This window comes from Amblyomma maculatum, chromosome 5 (assembly GCF_055883805.1).
Source record: "Amblyomma maculatum isolate TAMU_Amacu chromosome 5, ASM5588380v1, whole genome shotgun sequence".
NCBI classification, from domain to species: Eukaryota; Metazoa; Arthropoda; class Arachnida; order Ixodida; family Ixodidae; genus Amblyomma; species Amblyomma maculatum.
This window is the reverse complement of record NC_139348.1, coordinates 18,769,156-18,791,225: the sequence shown is the minus strand read 5'-3', so window position 1 is coordinate 18,791,225 and position 22,070 is coordinate 18,769,156. Positions and strand designations below refer to the sequence as shown.

General features: G+C 45.6%; 1 long non-coding RNA gene across 1 annotated transcript in view; it reads right to left on the bottom strand.

Moving 5' to 3' along the window:
• LOC146187830 (uncharacterized) overlaps nucleotides 1-16,253 on the bottom strand; it is a 53,290-nt gene extending 37,037 nt beyond the window's left edge. The window contains exons 1-2 of the long non-coding RNA XR_014707154.1: nucleotides 16,117-16,253; nucleotides 2,009-2,162 (exon numbers count right to left, since the gene is read on the bottom strand). This is a non-coding gene — a long non-coding RNA (uncharacterized LOC146187830). The remainder of the gene's footprint in view (nucleotides 1-2,008; nucleotides 2,163-16,116) is intronic.
• Between the last annotated feature and the right edge of the window lie 5,817 nt (nucleotides 16,254-22,070).

Genomic DNA, 22,070 nt, shown 5'->3' with positions numbered 1-22,070 from the left:
TATGCTACCCGTTGACCCTGACAGTGAGCGTGAACTTGACTTCAACGCGGCTACTTAAGCTCGGCGAGCGGAAGAAGCGAGGGAACTGGCCATACAGCGAATGCGCCCTCAGCAGCAGCTCGACGCTGACCGCTACATCCTAGGACGCCGCTTTGTTACCTACACCCCAGGATACTATGTGAGGGTGTGGACGCCCGTATACGCCAGGGGTGAAAAATTACTGCGCCCCTACTTAGACGCTTTCCTTGTCTGCTGCCTCAGTGACGTAACGTACCAATTAGGTTCCACCAGCCTCCTCAGCCCGTTCATCGCGCAACAGAAAGCTCATCGACATTGTGTACTTTGTCAGAATGGAGCCTTACTAAGAGAGACCTCTCGACTCAACTTCAGGCTGCATGCAGTCCATTACAATATTTCAGACTCGTGGTGTATCTTTTGTACGCTTTCTCGTCGCTCCTCTATCTGACATAAAACCGCATCAGGGTGATGCACCAGAGCACAGCTGGTTAGAGGTAGAAGAACAAAGACTGCATTCGATAGAGGAAGAAAACCTAGAAATGTGGGCCTGTTCCTGGTGCCCTCGTTCATCTGCTGCAGTAGTTCTTCTGTACAGTACTTCTGTGCAATGACTGTTACAGTATTGGATGCCACTGTAGGTCGTAAAATAATTTTACATGCCTTCTGTTATAGCATACTCCGTTATGGGCTGCCAATAACAACGGCAAACGCAAATTTAATGGCCCTTTTCTGAACAAACACCTACGAAGAGCACCGTAAAGCACACTACGGCCGGCGAGCTCTCCTCCGAAGAAAGGGCTATAATGACCACATACTCGAGATTGAACGGATGATAGACACACCGGACGCGATCCTACCTCACATTTCATTTTAGCGCAGGTTATATGATTTGTTTGTTGTTTTTCTCTCATCAATGCTGTTACTCCTTTTCTGGTATGTCCCTGCCTGATAATTCAGCCTATACTGTGGCGTTCCCGATATGTCATTTTGTTACCGCTGTCTTTGTTCCCTGCCCTTCAAGCCCAATCTAGCTTTGGCAAGCCCATGGTTTTTTGCTTGTTTAAAACTCTTTTAATAAGTTATATTAAGATTATTATTATTAAATGATCCAAAATTTCGGCAAGAATACGATGGCGAACACATGATCGCAGTTATATGCAGAAAATGCAACATGTACGCCCGCCTAACGGTCCAACACATCTTATGTTTCCCTGGTTAACATGACATCAGAAAAACACACCTTCTGGAAAAACACCACATTCAGATCTTGGGAAACACCGTTCAATGACGACGCAGCCTGACTCTAGGAGATTGCACACGAGGAAGACATTCATGCTAAAATGTGACGTCCCTGAGCCTACTACCCTCTCACTCCATTAGGCTTCATGCCAGCTCCATTTATTATTAGAGATTACTCACTCATGCGCTTTGCGCAGCTACAGTTTTTAAATTCATCCAATTCCATTTCATTTATTTTCGTTAAAGGTGCGATGGGAGGTACTGCATAAGGTGTGTTTTACATATACAATGGTCGGCAAGTGTTTAACTAGGTAAACAATCACTACGAAGGCTATCGCCGAAGTTCGCGAAGCACATTATGGCAGCAATTTGTTTGAGTAGGTAGTTAGTGTGTAGTCGAGCGCAGAAAAAATAAGCTGCAAAAGTAACAGTATACAAGCAGATGGTCGAGGCACTTAAAAAAGGATGAAGAGTGCGAAGAGATATGCGGGCTGGTGAGACAACGCGGGCAGCATAGGAGTGCAGCGGAATTACGAGCTGACGAGTAGAATGGCGGTAACCTCAGATGGAATAATTTGGGAGCCTGAGTTTGGTATAAATTATAATATCATAGACGCGTTCTGAAATAAAATTTCCAACTCTCAAGGCATACAAAACACTTACCAAAATAGCACTAACTAGCCAACATGTTTCAAAAGGCTTATATAGCACAAAGAAGTTAACAGAAGAGCCTATCAATCGCAGATCTTACCTCTTCAAATAGATATGTTTCTGGGCTAGTAGGTGGAGGTGTATTGACAATTGCGATGCCTTCAAAGTCACTCTTGTTCAAACCATTTCTGTGCATTTCTTCATTAATATATTTCCTTATGTTGTCACCAACTTTCTTCGCACTTGTTAGTGCCCTGAAAAACGTATAATAAGAACACACGTTTAGCCTTTATGAGATAGTCGGCCGCGAAATAATTTCTCACGGTTTAGTTTTATTAAAGTTAGCTTGTAAGCGAAATCTGCGTTTCAAATAGTTACAGGTGGTAAAGTTTTTTTTTTTATTATAGAAGAAGCTGATCAAATGGAGCAGAAAGATTCGGAAGCGCCAAGAAGAAAAGACATATGGGAAGCAATAAGAATGGGAAGACCGCCAATAAAAAGGACAGAAGGGCAGAAGAAGAAGACTGTGCGTCAGCGCAGCCATGCAATGCGTCCGGCACGGTGATCTTGCTTTACATGGGGTATTGAAACTTTCCTTTCAAAATATATTCACTGACACTTGACGTTCACCTATTTTACTTATGTCCAACGCTGTACATTGTCTTTGTGTATCATCTGTTTTACCAGCATAGTAACCTTCAACCCTCCTAGGTACGGTTACACAGTGACAGCAAATGCGCTCAGAGGAAACAATTATATCTCGCTGGCATTATGCGGAACGCCTCACTTGGGCCCTGAGGATATTTTACGTTGTTACCATAATTTAATTAACTATATGCAGCACTCGAAACTAAACAGTATGATAACGACTGTAAAATACGTAAGTCATAATAAAGATGGAGAGAGCTTTAGAGAAATCGAAGCAATTTCGAAAATATTTCAAAGAATTTAGTCGCGAGTCTCACGAGTCTCAAGTTTGCCATTACCTCAGCTAGTCTTATTGAATCTTAGACTTCGAGTCAACCTCTTGTACGAAAATATATGGATGAAGTTAGGTACTTCAGTCCTGTAGACGCAAGCAAATTTATTTGAGATAATTCTGAGCTCCAATTTGTTTAATTGTTTCATGCTCTGAAAACCTGCCTACCTGCCTGCCTGCCCGCCCACCCGCCCACTTGTTCGTCTGTCTGTCTGTCTGTCTGTCTGTCTGTCTGTCTGTCTGTCTGTCTGTCTGTCTGTCTGTCTGTCTGTCTGTCTGTCTGTCTGTCTGTCTGTCTGTCTGTCTGTCTGTCTGTCTGTCTGTCTGTCTGTCTGTCTGTCTGTCTGTCTGTCTGTCTGTCTGTCTGTCTGTCTGTCTGTCTGTCTGTCTGTCTGTCTGTCAGCCGTCCGTCCGTCCGTCCGTCCGTCTGTCTGTCTGTCTGTCTCTGTCTGTCTGTCTGTCTGTCTGTCTGTCTGTCTGTCTGTCTGTCTGTCTGTCTGTCTGTCTGTCTGTCTGTCTGTCTGTCTGTCTGTCTGTCTGTCTGTCTGTCTGTCTGCCCGTCCGTCCGTCCGTCCGTCCGTCCGTCCGTCCGTCCGTCCGTCCGTCCGTCTGTCTGTCTGTCTGTCTTCAGGTGATATATATATATATATATATATATACATAATATAATATAATAGTGTAGTATAGAATAATAATATTCTTAAATAACTGTGCAACATGACATCGCCGCGATAGGGGAGCAAAGGCAGAAGCAGTCCGCTGATCTTCAGGTGATCACCTGAAGACAGACAGACAGACAGACAGCGCACCAACGAAATGCACGTGTCAATATATATATATATATATATATATATATATATATATATATATATTGACACGTGCATTAGAGAAGGAGCGCAATGGGATGAGGTAGACGACCTAAAAAGTAGGCCCTTTCCTAGTGCCCTCGTTCGCTGGTTCAGCTTTCTCGGTGCCCTCGCTCAGCGGCCACAGTTGGTGTTTCTGTGTAACAACTGTTACACATCTGGTGGAGGTGCTGGGTGTACACCTACGAGATAAGAACACGGAGCTCACACCGGTTCATCAGCGCCCTAGCCACCGCCTCCGCGGCCAGTCACCTGAATTCGGACCTCTTACCAACCCGACAAGGCCGACGCAGCCTCGACCGAAGGTTCCACCGGAAATAGCCACTGATAGTAGGTCCCCGGCGCCCATCCTCTACCACACGCCGCGAACACCGCCATCTTTTCACGGCGATGTATAAGAAGATGCGGAGGTCTGGCTGGACACCTTTGAGCGGGTCGGCCGCTACAACGGCTGGAGCGACGACCGTATGCTCCATAACGTGTTTTTTGCGCTTGAAGGCTCCGCTAGGACATGGTTCGAGAACCACGAGAACAACCTGTCCACCTGGGAGACATTTCGCCTAAATCTCTTAGCCACTTTCCCCAACGCAAATCGCCGGGAGAAAGCGGAAGCTGCGCTTCACTCCCGCAACCAGCGCACCAACGAAAGCGTCCGCATGTATGTGGAGGACATGACTCGCCTCTTCAAGCGTGCCGACCCCTCCATGGCGGAGGAGAAGAAGCTTCGCCCCCTCATGCGTGGGGTCAAGCAGGAGCTTTTTTGCCGGTCTTGTGCGCAGTCCATCGGCTACTGTTGCCGAATTTCTCACTCAGGCGACCACCATGAAAACAACGCTCTTCCAACGAGCCAGGCAATACAACCGGCATGAGAACACGCTTGGACCCGCTGTTTCTTAGGTGTCGCTAGAGAGCGATGTGGCCGCATTACGTGACCTAATCAGGTCGATCGTCAGGGAGGAACTACAAGCCCTCCAGCTGCCTTCCAGCGCGCCTTATATTACATCGCTGTCGGAAGTCGTCCGCGACGAGGTGCACCTAGCAGCGCAGCAACGACTCCCTGAGGGTCCTAACCAGAATGAGGTCAGACCAACCTATGCAACTGTCCTCTGCCGGGCGAAAGCAACTGGCTACGACGTCAATACCGTCCATACCACGACTCAAGCAGTGGAGCAGTCTGGTATTGCCCGGGTGCCTGCTCGACCAGCCTATCAGCGGCCACAGAAATGTGAGGTGTGGCGTGCACCAGACCTGCGGCCCCTCTGCTACCACTGAGGTGAGGTGGGTCATCTTTACAGGACCTCCCCATATCGCCGAGTGGGCCTGCGTGGTTTCGCACCCGACGATCCTTGCCCACAAAACGACGAACAATCATTCGAAATCGAAGCTCACCTGTCGGCTCATCAGAGGGCCGGAACATACGATCGTGATGACTCTAGATCGCCGTCTCCTCGGCGTTACCATTCCCCAAGTCCTCGCCGAGATGCCGGCTATCCTGAGCGGCGTTCTCCCAGTCCCCGTCGGGAAAACTAATTAAAGCGGTCTCCGGAGGCAAGGCCGCGGCTGTCGGGAAAACCGATGATCCTCCGCCGCCGATACGCCGAAACACTGATTTCTCACAGGAGCAGGGTAGCGACCGCATCCGACGTGCTACCACTGATTTTTGTGACAATTGACGGTGCTGACGCTGTGGCTTTCCTTGGTACTGGTGCAGATTATTAGGTGAGGAGCCGCCCCCCGCCCAGGACTTGAGCAATGTTTTGACGCCATAGCTGTGCCCTAGCACTCGCACAGCTGGAGGTCACCTCATTAGCCCGGCCGGAAGGTGCACAGCCCGAATCAGCATCCGCGGTTTCGTCTACTTCGGTAAATTCGTCGTCTTGCGCGAGTGTTCGGGAGATTTGATCCTGGGCCTCGACTTTCAACAGGCAAACGGTGCTGTGATCGACCTACACGAGGCGCGAGTCACATTTTCGACAAAGCAAGCTGTTGCACATAGCGACACAGATGACCTAGGAGTCAAAGCTCTGCGTATTGTCGAAGACGACGTAATGCTGCCACCCCGGTCCAGTGTGGTGGTGTTAGTGAGGCACGACTGGTTTCACGAATACGAAGGTATTGCGGACGGTAACCCTTCGCTGTTGCTCGAGAAGGGAGTGGCTATTGCGCGCGGTCTTGTCTGCTTTTTTTCGGTCTGAAGACTTTTCTCGCCTAACTGAGCCATTTCATTTCATTTATTTTCCTTAAAGGCCCGGTGAGGGGCATTACATAAGGGGTGGGTACATTATTTGTAGGCGGCAAGTGTTACCACGATGAAAAATCAGCATTAAAATTGTCAGCGAAGATCGCGAGGCACATGATGGCTGCAATGCCTCTGGGAAGGTCGTTTCAGTCAACAATGGTACGGGGGAAAATGAGGCTGCAAAAGTAATCGTGCGGCGGCAACGTGGATGAGAAACCTGGTAAGGATGACAAGTGCGATGAGATTTGCGGGTTGGGGGGACGATTTAGGGCGCGCAGGAAAGTGAACTGTGATAAAATTTGTAGAATAAGAAAAGGCTGGCGATGCGACGACGAACTCAGAGGAGTGCTAACCCTGATTTATCTTTCAACCCTGACACACTGATGTCGTAGGAATATGAAGAAGGAATGAACCTGGCTGCTCTGTTTGGTACTGCTTCAAGTGCGCTGATAAGGTAAGCATGATGCGGGCTCCAAATAGGTGAGGCTAATTTTGATCTGACAAGTGTTTTGTATGCTAGCGGCTTTACATGATCGGGAGCATGGCGGAGATGACGTCGTAAGAAACCTAGTCTTCTATTAGCAGTTGAGATAATATTAGGGATGTGTGCACTCCAGGACAAGTCGTTACACAAGGTGACACCAAAATACTTATATGATAGACAATACTGTACTAATTACGTATGGTAAATGAAGCGGACTATAGCGGCGGTGAAAAGACATGCGTTTACATTTATGTGGGTTAAGTTCCATTAACCAAACGTCACACCATTCCTGAATGCGGTTAAGGTCGTGCTGGAGAGAAGTTTAGTTAATAATAGTAGTAACTGAGCGGTAAATGACGCAGTCATCAATAATAGTAGTAACTGAGCGGTAAATGACGCAGTCATCTGCAAACATGCGAATTTTAGAATTGTTGTCTGGTAAGTCATTAATATAAATTAAAAAGAGAAGGGCGCCGAGTACAGAACCTTGAGGAACACCAGACGTTACAGGAATGGGGTTAGAATTGTGATCGTTAATTGTGACAAACTGCGTGCGATTAAATTGAACGGCGGCGCAACACGGAAACGGACACAGACAAGAAGGGGACACCACATGCGCATGTGGTGTCCCCTTCTTGTCTGTGTCCGTTTCCGTGTTGCGCCGCCGTTCAATTCCATCATGCACCAACTCGCCCCCCAGGCAGTTATTCTGCGTGCGATTAGTGAGGAATTCTTCCATCCATTTTAAAATATCGGTAGGCAAGTTCAAGTATGACAGTTTTAGTAGTAATCGTTTGTGTGGTACCTTGTCGAACGCTTTTGCATAATCTAGGAAGATGGCATCGGTCTGCAGGTTAGTGTCAAGATTACCATGCAAATCAGGAAGAAAAATAGCAAGCTGTGTTTCACATGAGTGGCCTTTTCTAAAACAGTGTTGTGACGAATGAAAAAAGTTGTTAGAGTCGAGGAAGCTCATGATGTTTGTGTAAATGACGTGTTCCATGAGTTTGTAGGGTACGCTTGTAAGAGAAATGTGCCGGTAATTTAGCGGTGAATATTTTTGCCTGATTTGAAGACTGGAACGACCTTATCACTTTTCCAGTCGTCTGGCATTCATCCTGATGAGAGTGACTGCGAGAAAAGTAAGCATAAAAATTCGGCAGAAATATCCCTGGTACTCTTTAGAGCTTCGAGTTAATATTGTCAATACCAGATGACGATGAGAGTTTATTAGTTTCAATTAGGGACGAAATACCTGATGACAAGAAAATGACTGGTGGCATGGCACAACCTGTTTGTGAATGTAGCATCGAAAAAGGCATTTCAGTCTCGTTAGTAAATACAGATCCGAAGGCAGCATTGAAGATGGTGGCACGCTCGGCTTCAGTGAAGACTGACTCATCTGAGAGCGTTATCTCAGTTGCATGATCTGGGTTTATGACTTGCCAAAATTTTCTCGGGTTACTTTTTAACAGATTGGGTAAGTCTGAGTAGAAGAACCTGTGTTTGGCGTAACGAATAGCGGAGAGATATGATTTTTCGGCTTCGTGATATTTTGCCCATGCACAATTCGTATCGTGAAATCTGGCTGAATGGTAAAGACACTTCTTGTTGTTTTCTAAACGCTTATGAGTTTTATTAATCCACGGCTTATGGGAATTCTCCTGAAAACTGAAGAGGGGAATGAACTGATTGGTTAGAATTCCTAGTTTATTTTTCAACAACGACCAATTTTCTTGAATAGACGGAGAATAAAAACGTGGCGCAAAAACTGGAAAAAAACGCATAGAGTTCATTATTAATTATGTCATAATTTTCTTTGTCACAAAGGCGAATAGTTTTATTTAGTTGCCGTCGGCGCGTTGGTTTGAGGACATTAATGGTAGCATGAACAACTTTGTGATCGCTGATTTGAGGGTAATAAGTAATCGGCTGAACACTGTCTGGGTGATTTGTTATTAAGAGATCTGAGATATTCGCGCAATTATCGGTTATGCGGGTAGGTTCTAGTATAACTTGAGTGAGGTTCATGTTATTGCGAAAATCTAAGAATTTCTTTGCTGCGCTATTATTAGCTATTGGTGCGGTATGGTTTTGCTAATCAATATTCAGAAAATTAAAATCGCCAAAGAGGAAGATGTGCGAATTAGGGTGCTTTGTGATCAGTCAACTTATAGTGTGTTATTAATTTAGCGGGAAAATTCAGGGATGCTCTGAGGTGGCCTGCCACAAACTCCGAGTAGGACTGTTTTAGGTGCATCGTGACAGTGCGGCCTTAATATTTCTAAATTCGAAGAATCATCTATTAGTGAACATATAAGACTCTGGCTGAGAGCTATAGACAAGCGTCATGTTTGTAAACAAAGGTGGCGCTGTGATCGGCAGCGACAAGGGGTGTAGGCAAAAGCACAGCGTGTCTACACTGCGCCAAGCGACGCTGCCATCGAAATCAGTTCGCGCGTGTGAATATTTTGAAGCGTAAGCTTCGCTTCTGCGTAGAAATAGTTTGGTTTATGCCTGGAGAGTATTTCAGCTCGATCAGCCGATTACTGCTGGAATTACTTGGCGAATGGCGCTGCATTGGCTTCCTGATCCGTGGCCTCAACAGCGCGCGGCTACGGCCGCGTAGGCGACTGCAGTGAGTGATTAAGTTAAATTAAAACGAGAAAGCGCAATGTACAAGAAAGACTAATAGTCAACATTGCTCAACTCCCAGGCCTGGAAGTGTGTTTTAAAATGCCGACTCTTTTGACTGCGCGTCTTTCTACCTGCTTCAAGCACTTTCACTTAAGGAACAATATTATCGGCAACTATATATAGTGAACTAGAAATTACATTTGTAGCTCACTTTACCGCCAACGTAAGTCATATAATTTCATATTCACTAAGAACTCAATCATTTAGTAATTGTAACATGCTCCCATAGTGCGCTGCCAACTTGTTTTCGCCTGCTCAATAAAAAAGACCTTTGACGTCAGTGTCATCTTACATACGTAGCCTAGGTCGTTGACAGGTTAATATATACATGAAGGCCAGTGACAATGCTCTCATTTTTTTCCCTTTGCTCTCTAGGAGAGACGCATGAGTGCAGATGCAAATTAACGTTCTCCACGATCGCTTGCAGCGAAATTTGCGCGATCTGCTGATGTTTTTGAATATATGTGCAAATTTTTTTATTCCAATGCTCTTCATTTATTATGCTTTTTTACACCCCTCATTGCCGATTCGACTTTGGGACATTAAACTCCATGTACCATATATACTTATCCTGCTCAACCAGACCTAGGTTGTGCGTGGATATTTCATTCGTATGTTCGTCAGGATCTTAATGACCTTCAAAAAGAAAATTTAGGACTATGAAAAATAGCTCTGTGGGACGGACCGGATCATAACGGTTTTACTCTAGAACCGGGTATGAAAAATCACTAAGAAGTCGCGAAAGTAAAAACTAAGAAAAGCTATTTTACAATTATGTCCGCGGGCCTGTTATATCGGCAATATCGCGCTGGAGTAACAGATCAAGGTAATTACAGTTACCTTCGCAGCAGCTTATTCTTTTTCTGAGTGAATATATGCACGGGCAATACTGCAGGTGAATGGAACTAGTGCAGCTTCCTTGCAAGATTATACGCACACGGAATATCGCGTAAAACCTTCTTATGATTTGATACTACATCAAAACGGGCACGAGCTGCAGGCGTTTATTGTTATTGCGCAAGTAATCACGACAATTAAGGATTGCAAGCGAACTCATCTAGTTTCAGTGCAGAAGTGCAACGCGCGTTAGCCGCGAAGGTAATCTGTCACCGAAGTCTACTTGTCGCGCTCAACACCGCTGCCCTTTGCTCTCATATTTATCCGACCGCAAGAAACATGTTAAAACAAGTGCCATTTTGTTTTTTGTGCCTCGTGGCGCAATCAACCGCACCACAGCTTGCAGAAATATCGGGAATTATGCCCGAAAACGCAGCAAGCGCCGTGTATCCAACGCAGCCATCTGCATTGGATGCACTGGATGCATTGGAAAAGCCCGAACCGTTTCGGGCTTTTGCCTACACCACGAAAGTCACTGCTGTCGCCAGCGCCGCCGCATCGCCACTGACATCACGGGCTGACGCTTGTCTATAAGCACGCCCCTCCGCGTCCTTCGCTGCGGTCTTTTCGAAAAAGTTGAACATTTGGCAAGTCAGCTAGTACTTCATTATTTGAGACGTCACCGTTCAGCCAGGTTTCAGTTAGTATCAGCAGATTACTACTTGATGATGAAACGAGACTAGAAACAAGCTCCCGCTGGGAAAGAAAACTGCGAATGTTAGTGTATATAACGAAAAACGAGATGCTAGATACGGGACGATTATTGAAACCGGTGTTCGGCGGAAACGGGTGCATGGCGGGACGATTGCGAATCTGACTGAGACTGGGTGGCAGCTATTTCTTGTACTGTTTTCGAGCTTTCGTCAAACATGTAGCGCCTAGACCCGATGTTCAAAGTCTTGTAGTTTAAAGCGAGTTTCGCAAGTTTTCATTAGCAAACGCAATTAGCTGCTTTCGAGCGTGTCGGATTTTTGTTGGGAAATCTTCACCGACGCTAAAGTCGGTGTCTTTAAATTTACGGCCATTCGAGAGTATTGTGCTTTTAATTTTGTGTGAATTAAACTTGACAATGATTGGACGAGTGTGTTTAGGTGAGTAACGCCCAAGGCGATGAGCGCGTTCAATGCTCTCTGGACTGAATGTCAAGCTCATGTTCGCGAGACAATGTTGGATAACTATTTCTTCGGAGTCTGCGTAATTTTCGGACGGGTTAGTATCGGGAATACCATAAATTATGAGATTATTACGACGTGAGCGATTTTCTGTGCCATCGATCCGTGCCTCCAAGAGGTCCATCTTGGAGGCCATTGCAGCATTTTCAGCTTTCAATTCACTCTGCAACGCCGAAAAGGCCCTCCAGATCAGCTATGGACTTAGACAGACTAGCTATAGAATTGTCAGTTGAGATGATCTAGTTCGTCCAGTACTTCAGAAATTAGCTTAGTCTGACCGGTGGATAGATTTGTTAATTCGGCAAGCACCGCTTCAGTGGCGTTAGGACCTGGATTAGATTCAATGTCGCCTGCTAAAAGTAGTAAGGCGCGCACATTACAGCACTCAACAACAATGGAAACGCAACAATGTGGGCTGGGCAGCTAATAAGGAAGTAGTTACTAGATCTTTTTGTAAGCAAAGAATACTGGGCACCAACCTGCATGATGAATGCGAAGGGGTGAGTGAACTGCGCGGGAGCGTAGCCACCGAGCCCACAGAGAAGCACAGAATGTTGACCCTCTTTGGCGCTGGTGGACAGGACTGGCGTAACCGGTATCTACGCGATGAGTAACAACTGCTGTCTGACTCAGTGGATGGCGACAAATAACGAATATGTCGCTGTACGTAAGCAGAAGTTTGTGCAGATCTGGTGCGACATCGTGTTGTAGATCTGCCGCAATCATCCCAGAGAGAACACCAGAACTGGAGCTGGGTTGGACGGGGGCGCTAGGAGCTTCCGACGGAGACTCGGTCGTGAGAACGGAGATGGTGGATTCGCTCAGCAAGGACAGCTAAACAAGTGCAATGCCTTCGGGGAGAACTTGTGGCGGTAAACTGAAGTTCTGTACAGTCAGAGTGCCTTTATTTTGAGTGACATGGACGTTGAGATGGGGAAGCGCACCATTAGGTTGCAGAACGACGTCGGTGACAGGGAAGGCTAGATAGTCCCCGTCAGGAACGGCTGGATAGGGCACTAAAGGGACATAACCGGCAGCTTCCGGTGACAGGGACAGAAAGTCATGAAGCGAAGGCGAGGTGGACTTGATAGGTCCTCAGAGAAGATATGCAAATCGAGGCGCAGAACACCAGCAGAACAGTCAATAAAGGCGGAATGGGCAGATAAAAAGTCGCGCACAATATTTATGTCTTGAAGACAGCTGTGCGGAATGGTGAAAAGAACAGAAGTATGGTGGTCGCCAACACTGACACGATCAGCACACATGCCAGCTACAGCAGCACAACTTCTGTCGGCTACGCGGACGGTGGAAGTCGCGACTGGGGTCATTACTTTCTTTAGGCAAGGGTGAGAAAAGGAGCTTACAACAGATACTTTGGAACCAGTGTCAATAAGTCAAACCGTCAATCGCTTTGACAGATAATGAGGTTGAATTTCTTGAACATGGTGTGTGTGGGGGGTTATCATGATTCTCTTGTTTAATGTGCGGTTTGGTGCTGCTTGGCTGGGCTATATATCTGTGTTTTTTTTCAATAAACTTCAGTTGTGAGTTCAGCGCTCGTCCTGTCCGTTCTTCTCCTCCGTGCACGTCTTTTGCGCTGTTTTTCTATCATGTCAATAAGGGCAAGAACTGAAACACCATCCATAGAAATAATGATCAAGTTAGTTGGTACAGCAGCGGTCGGTAGAGGATTTGCAGTCCGGGTTGAGAATGCAGCGTCATCTTCAGTCAGTCAGTCAGTCAGTTCAGTCGTTCAGTCGTGTCCGACTCTTCGTGACCCTATTGACCATGTCACGCCACGCTTTCTGGTCTCTCACTATCTTCCTACCGCAGCCGTGGCCTAGTGGTTAGAGCACCCGTTTCGGCTGCGGGAGGTGGTTAGTTCGAAACCCACCGCCGGACACCCACCGGTAAAAATGGGTACAAGCGTCCCCCGGCCTGGCGCTCGGCTTTTCCAGGGGTGTGCGTTTGGGAGAAGCTCCGTAAACCCCGCTGCGCGCCCCTCCTCCTCAGTGGGCCCAAAACCCAGTTTCAAACCTCGCAGCCTGCAAAGGTGGTTCTGTCATCTTAGGGAGCTGCATTTCCAAGTTTCCCGCGAAGTGTCCTGTGTAGGAAGGCAACGAGCTGCGGCGAGTAACAGGAGAGCGGGACGAGATTGCGGGGAGGGTGAGCGACTTCGGGTCGGTGCGGGAGGGACTAGGTCGGGTGCTTGAGACGCAAAATGAGATGTACCGTATTTGCCCAGAGTAACCAGGCTGCGGGGTTTTCTCCTTAGCCCTGTAGTTAAGCGTTTATAAGACATGAAAAATTATTAATCACCTGTACGGAAAGAAAGCCCCTCACCTTTATCTGTAAAGACCATTTTTTGTCTTTTCGAATAGATCAAAGGCTCCAAACACGGCTGAGAAGCAAACCCTGCAGTCTGGTTACTTTCGGCAAAGACGGTACATAGGCGCTGAGGGTAATAATTATACCGATTGTTTAAGAAGCGGAGTGCTGGGTATCAACGGCTTGGCTACGGCAGTGGCAGGAGATATGTCCCACACGATGACATAGAAAGCATAAGGGACGATCCCCGGGAGTGCGCCATTAAGCATAATTTCGATAGTCGTACCGGGGTTGGAAACCAGTCCGGGAAGTGGTAGCGGCAATAACAGGGGGTTCTGGAAGAGCGCGGTGTTCGTCCATGATGAGGCTTGTGGAGGAGAAGGAGAAAACTTTTATTCTATATTTTCTTAACTTCCTCAGTGGAGCCTAAGTCCAGGGCTCCATGTGCCTCCTCAATCCCGCAGGCCCGCCAGAACAGCTGTCGCTGGTCTTGCGGGTTGGTGCTGATGAAACTGTCTCAGAAAGGAGTAAATGTATATCATTCTATATGTCCATTGGCCACGGCAATCCTCCCGACCCGCTCGATTAGCCGGCGTTGTTCGGTCAGTTCCGTGCGGGACAAGGCATCTTCCCAAGAGGAGAGGGTGGGGTGAGCTATTAGGTGGAATGCCACCGGGTGGTATTGGGCAGGGCCAAACAGAATGATATAGTGTAGGTTGGTGTTGTTGGCAGGTGGGGCATTTTTCTGGGTAGCGGATGGCGAAGAACAAATGTTTGTGGTACAGATTTGTATACGGGTGAGTCCGCAGTGGTCGCCATGCCACAGCTTCGGCCTTGGTGAGTAGTGGGTGCGGTGGTGGCAGTGTTCTTCATTGTGTACGGTCCAATCATGATGATGAATATCGCGACAGTGACGCAGTGACTGTGACAAGGTATACGGAGCAAATGGAGAGTCGCAAGGGCAGGGGGCGGGCAGATACGCGTGACGATTTTCTGCTTTCGGCTGGCTTGTCTAGGCGGCGCTGACCCTCAGTTTTTTCTTGGGTTGGGCTCTCCATTTACTTCTGTCCGCACTTTTAAGCCTTAAAGAGCCAAGTTTCTTCATTGCCTTATTGCAAATGTGTGTTATAGGTTCATTCCACCTAAGCTCTGATGTAATTATTACTCCCAAGTACTTATAGCTGGGAACGACAGATAACACTGGTTGCTAATGTTATAGTCAAATGTTAAGGGGTTCTTTTTGAGTGTTATCGTCATTGCAACGGCCTTTTTGAGGTTAATGGGCATCTGCCATTTCGAGCACCAAGTTTGTATTTTAGATAGAGAGGTGTTTAAAATTGCCTGGTCGTTTGAATTGCGTATTTCATGATACAGGATGCAGTCGTCTGCGAAAATCTTGATCTTGACGCGTATGTCACTCACGATATCATTGATGAATATCAGAAGGAAGAGTAGACCTAATACTGAGCCTTGTGGGATTCCTGAGTTTACGTCTGCAGGGGTAGAAGCGGCATCATTGACTTGAACAGACTGTTTCCGTAAAGACAGGTATGCATGAATCCAGTTGATTAAGGTGTTGTTCTTTAAAATAGACCTTAATTTTAGTAATAATTTGGGGTGAGAGACATGGTCGAGTGCTTTTTCGAAATCGAGGAATATTACATATACTTGGCTTTGCTTGTCTAAACCAGCTGCTAAATCACGAACTGTTTCTATGAGCTGAGTTGCGGCGGAAAACTCTTTTCTAAACCCATGTTGCCTTGCATTGATTAATGAGTTGCCAATCAGAAATACGGATATGTGTTTGAATATTATGTGTTCGAGTAAATTAGAGCATGTGCGAAGTATAGAAATTGGCCTGTATGACGTTAGGAAGGACGGAATATGTGTTTTCGGTATGGGAACGACCTTTGCGTACTTGCATTCGGCAGGGAGTTCCGCGCTTGACAGTGATTTCTTGAATATTAGTTAAATATTTTAAACACCACTCGGTGTACCGCAAAAGAAATGCGTTCGGTATTCCATCAGCTCCAGGTGATTTTTGGTGTCTAGATTAGGTAAAAGTGCTAACACACCTTCTTGAGTAATCGTGGCATTACCAATTGGCAGAATGTGTTCATAGCCTGAAAAGTGTGGGCTGATACCATCATCATGTGTACACACTGAGCGCATCTGCGATATCTGCATTCTCAGTGATAAAGTTATCATCGATACAGAGTTTGGGTACAACTTTCGTGTTCGGCGACAAGTGCTGCCTGAACTTCCCCGGGGAAGAGATAAGAAAGTTTTTAGCGTTATTTCCTGAAAGTATTATTTTGCTTTTTTATTTTTATTAGTACTGATATTGATAGACCTTGCGTGTAAGTATAGGACACTGCCTGTAACCTAGTTGCTTCTGTTGAAGGCTGGTCCCGCGGCTGAAACGTCAATACATTCTATTTTTTCACCACGTCTGACTTTTCTTGAACGTGTATATATATCACCGCTCTAGGACGTTAAACCCAAGAAACCAACTAAACCACATATAATAATCAAAATAAGCTTACCGCATTCTTGCGTATACAGCTCCCCACATTCCAAGATACCATGTTGAGTCAGCAAATTCTTGGCGAGCTTTCTTGAATGTTGTCGGAAGAAGGATTTCCATTTCTTGTGAATGAAACTGATCATAATAAGTCATTCTGTGTCCTGAAATAGAGAATATAAAAATATCTACTTTACTCAGCTTTTCTGTAAACAAAGATGGCTAATATGAGGCTGAAAACAGTAAATATACACCTGTTTTGCCCTGCGCATATCCTGATATGGAAAGCGATCTTTTGACAGACGTATTCGAAAAATATCCGTGACGTATAACACATATAGCCTTGCTGACTTGCAGATTGCAGCTTAGAAGCATTGATTGACGTCATAGTCATATATACTTGAGGAATACTGTCTCGCAGAAATAGAACTCTCTATTTATACCGATGCTTGGCTCTCATTTGAGAAATTACTGAATCCAGTTTTCACTTTGTCCTTGAATAGCCGTCAAGCTTAGTCGCTTATATATTGGGTTTGGTGTATCATTTTTTTTCTATTTCATTCCTCCGACATATTTTGTGTGATCAGGATTATCAAAAAATAATTCTGGTTTATATACTGCTCATGTGACCTTGCTTAATGCTCCCTCCACGCTCTAACGTTGGAGTTTAAACACGTATACGGGACACGAGCAGCGCACTACCATTGAACCGACGTTGGTCCTATGCTGCAAAACATCAGGTCTGAATTGGCTGTAGGAAAAATTACACATTCCTCTTCCCTGCACCATCATCTATTGCTAAGATTGTTTTAGCTTTAAGCCAATACGGCACTGCCAAGATGAGTTGCTGTAGGCTCTTCCATGCACAGAACAAGTACGACGAGCTTCCTGATCAATTGGATTGCTGAGGTTGGAGGCCAGTGGCTTAGCCTACGTGCCCATATCTGTAGTTTTTTCCTTCATAAGCAAATATATGCGCGCATTTCGTAGTCATTTTCAGCACTGCGAGACCGTGCAAACTGCTATTCTACTTTGCTGAGAGTTGATTTTTCTTTTTGGAATGACATACAAATCAATTTTCACTAAGGGCTAAATCATTCATATTGTATCTTTTTACATACGCAATCAGAATTTGTACAAAACTAAGCAGCAAATGTAAAAGAAAAAAACAGTTTATTTGCCGTTTAGTTACACGCTTTATTGCTGCTGGCACAATATCCATGTAAGGGGAGTAGTTCAAACACTGCCTATTTAATTTGGAAGTAAATAGGTTTTCCAAATTATGGCATAACCTTTCTACAACTATATCCATCTTGTAAAACTTCTTCAGCTGCCTGCATTTTGAAGTAACCTAATACTTATAACCGACACTTGGGTATGTTTGAAATCAAGAGAGGAAGAGCTCGTGGGAGTTGTTTCGCGTTGTTCAGGTTGTTTGTGCTACGCCGCGTGATGAGGGGTCCAGGCATTCAAATATAGTGCAGAGATGAATCCTGCGCCTGGCCGTACAGAGCTCAGCAAACCGCTTACTCCTCCTTGCGACCTCCCGCTATAACGAACCCAGGAAATATTTCTGATTAATATCATGGGAGTTATTTGCGATCATTTCTGCTTTCCATTAATGACATCTGTGAAAATAAAAACATTAAAGAAGGTCTTACTGCGTCAAGCGGACATCAGGTTGATTTTTCAAATATAGAAGCATACAACGCCAAAACGAGATTCATTTTGCAAAATGAGTCCCGTATTGAGAACGATGTAGAGTTCCGTTTGTAAAGTAATATATTGTAGTCAAATATAAATTTTAGAAGCTCAGGAAGCCCCACTTTTAACGATCTGCATCTAGCTATTGCAGTAATGCTGGTGAATCATTTAGAACTTTGATCATTGTTTAGGTGCTCATGCTGCGAATAATAATGTCAAGGTGACATTGCAGGCGGGTAGCAGAGGCAAAGAAATCGGCTACACACCCTTGCCAACGAATATGTTTGAATAATTTGAAGACATCTGCTCTCCTTGAAGGGAAACTGCCATTTCACTAATGTCATATTTAGAACCTCTTAGAAAAACTGTTGGCAGGGTTGTGACAAATGAAGAACATCCGGAAAAGAAATTGTAGTAAATATGCGAAATATCGCAACAAATTATGGTATACATAAGCTCGAATATTATGGGCAAGACTACATAGGAAGCACTTACTGACAAGTAGTAGCGTGTGGTTATTTTAATATACCCGTATATCCAAAGGAAGGAAAGTACGTTTCTAGCAACGGCATCTGCTATCTTATATCTGAAGCACTTGAACTGAGGAGGCGGAAATAAAGGGATAGTGAGGAAGCGGTAGAGGAAATCAAAGAAGTAAACGACAGGAGAAAAGACAAGATTGGTAAAATTAAAAAAGAAAAAAGTAATATGTACACTATGCACAATATACAGTAGTTTGCTTGAGGCCCGCCCGCAAATGTCTTAGGTCACTGAGTACTCGGCACGTCGGTCGGGCCTCCGCAATAGATAGAAGTGCAGAGGCACAAAGGTCCAAGCACAAAGGCGCGATATCACCGCGCGTGCAGTGTCCATGCAGTGTCGGCACTGACTGCCGACGTGAGGCAATGGGCTGTTATTGTCCGAAATAGCACACACGAAGCGTACGGTCACAGCGTGCACTATCTGGCGATGTGAAACAGGCGGGACATCAAGCCCGCTCGTTCGATGTATTCACACAGAATCACATGTGTTCGCTCGCTGGCGCGCGCATTGCCCGGAGGCCACAGGAGTAGAGCTACGCTATTCTGTATTACCCCTGAGCACTCTAAGCCGCCAGCCGCTCGCGGCGTGGTACGGCTAGCACGGCGCTGGGCAGTTGATGCTCGAGGGTTTCTACCGCGACGCAACCGTCACACAAGTCCCATGTGGCGAGTCCGTGGCGCATCCGTCATTCCCCATCACACACGTCACTGGCGGCGAGTCCGTGGCGCATCCGTTGTTCCCCAGGCGACACATATCCAATGAGCGCATGGAGAATCAATGCGTGCAGCAGCCGAGTAATCAAGCGGCTGCTCATACTGTGAATGCGCTCACCAATTGCAATGCGTGGGTAGGGGTGTTGCTTCCGGAGGTGGTCGTCTATTGTCGCACGTACGTGCTCCAAAGCGAGTGGCTCGTCGCTCGGAGGAAGTTCATGGTTCATGTGCTGCGGTTGCGAGCTCGTCAGCGCGTTCGTTGCCCTCGGGGCCGCAATTACCGGGGATCTACTTTGCGCGTATAGTGCCGCCGCGCTCCGCCAAGGGCTGGAGGCGCGTGCGAAACTGACACAAAGCAGAATTCCCCGGCCGGTGGTTCGAAGGCGGCTTAGGGCGGGGTGGGAGTGGCATAGCACGGTACACCTCACTGAAAATATTGTTCGTTTTTTTATATTTAAAAATATTTCTTTTATGTTTTTCGCTTATTACCGGCTGGGCGATGACGTCACTTGTAAGCTGAGTCTTGACCTTTAATATATTTCAGGAGGAATGCGCTGTTTGCGTTCGATTCAAGCGTATGACACAGTAACGTTTCAATCATGAGGGGCAATGTCATTTCACTATTTTATGATGTAAATCTCTTAACACTAATACTTGGCATCAGAAAACAATGGCTTTCTTTCTGAAAATTTTGACACCTTTTGTATTCTTTTTCCAATGTTTCATTCCTTCAATTAGTTGAACTAAGTGATGAATAAATATTTTAAATTTTCTTAATAGGCATTGGAAAACATTAGGGTTTCATTTTGAGCATTTTGATGCTTTAGATTCACAATTTAATATTTTTTTACTTTGTTACTTATCTATATAATTGGCAAATTACTTGTTTAAACATTATTTAATACCGTTGCCAAACTTTGTCTTTTTATTGCGAGTATTTGACACCTTAAATCACTAATTCATGATTTTTCATTTCAATTATTTTAGTTAATAATAAATCAATTTTACTTACTACATTATTACCATAAGCACGCTTTGGGTTTAATTCACAGCAATATGAAGGCCTTTTGTATAGTTTTTATTCTTCTTCGTATATCAAATAATTAATTTTTTATTTACGCCCTCTAAACATTTTATTGGCATTGTCATGCAGTGGCATTTCATTGTGAGCATTTCGATACTTGAAGCCCCATTTTGCCATTTTCTTACTTTTTCATCTCTTGAATTTACCAGAGACTCAATTATCTTGTTTTCATTACCTCCCTATCCCCTATCACGCACCAATCAATCATCCATTACTGAAACTACAAGTTACCGCGGTACGGTACTCTTTACGCAGCTACCATTTAATTCCGACACGTGGTGCAACTTCTACGACTACCTATGATGCCGACGGCGGTTTAGCCGAACGAGTTTTGTAACCTATTCTCACGTAGTAGAGACAAGACCGATAACAACAATAAAAGTGTGTGGGAATGCAGTAAAGAACTTTTTGTTGGGCTGACGTGAGACTGAAAAAGAACCGATTCGGCAGCGGCGATAGCAGCAAACATGCTCGCTGGTTATCGAACAAGGAATGCCCGTTTCACTCGTTACTCATCAGCGCTCAATTTAAGAGCAGCGAAGATTGTCTAGATGACACCGCGAACAATTACTAGCATAGCCTGGAACACTGTAGAAACACAAAAACGTGGCAGACATCCCTTGAGATACATCTGGAAGCATCTTACGCAACAATGTAAAGCCGCTACAGGCGAAAACGATCATGAACAACGTACATAATCGGTCCACGCGCTACAATAACCGTGAAAAGGCCACATGCCGGGGGCTGCGAAAGCACACCAAGAACAACTTTGAATGGTTCGCAGCACTACTCTCGCCTTAAACAACATCGCCACGATGCTCTAAAATAAACAAAGAAAGGTAAACATAAATAAGCTGGAAAGGGTCTAAAGAGGTCACCTCCTATTTGTTGAAAAGACTTATTTGGCGGTGGTATCGGGTGCAGTCCCCTTCGTAGATCACTGCCTTGTCGTGGCGGAGGGGCTTGCGAAACTCGATGAAGTCCTGAGCTCTGCTGTGTAGGGCCACCCAAGATAGACAGGTCACGGCAGAGAGTTCTGACAAAATGTGATTCACAGGAGAAGGTAATAACAACCCACTCCAGTATGTCCTGCCAAGAAAACCCTATAAACAGTCACAATAGCATTAAATGGTATGGCGCCGGAAGATGAGTCCCCCAGGTTGGAAGGCGTCCCACATGTTACTGGGGATGAACAAAGGGCGATTCCTAGTAGCTCCAGGACAAATGAAGCGGCTGGGCTAAAGCCAAAAGGACGCTCAGTTGTGGATGTGTCGGGAAGCGACCCGAAAGTACGATGTTGCAAGGAGATATATCACATAGCAACCTGAAATGTGAGATCTATGATGCCAGGTAAACTGGATGTCGTCAAGCGAGAAATGAACAGATTGAACATTGATACCTTGGGTATCAGTGAGCTCAAGCGGACCGGAATGGGAGAATTTAATTCCGGCGACCATTATGTCTTTTATTGTGGGCACGAATCCAGGAAAAGGAATGTGGTCGCTCTCATAGTAAACAGCAAAATGCGCAAAGCAGTGCTAGGGTACAACCCGAAAAACGACCGAATACTTTCACTTCCGATCCAAGGTCACCCTTTCAACATAAGAGTTATCCAAGTCTATGCACCAACCACTACTGCTGAAGAAGCTGACGTGAGATTTTATGCTGACCTGCAATGCTCTTTGACTGCACTCCATCATCAGACGTCTTCTTTCTCATAGGAGACTGGAATGCTGAGGTGGGGCGTGAAGAAATATCCGGAATTACAGGCAAGTTCGGTCTTGCTGAGCCAAATGAAGCTGGGTAGATGCTAGTAGAGTTTTGTCAAGAAAACAACCTGACCATAAAGAATACTCATTTTCAACAGCACAAGAAGCGCCTGTACACATGGACTTCACCGGATGGTCTGTACAGGAATCAGATTGATTATAT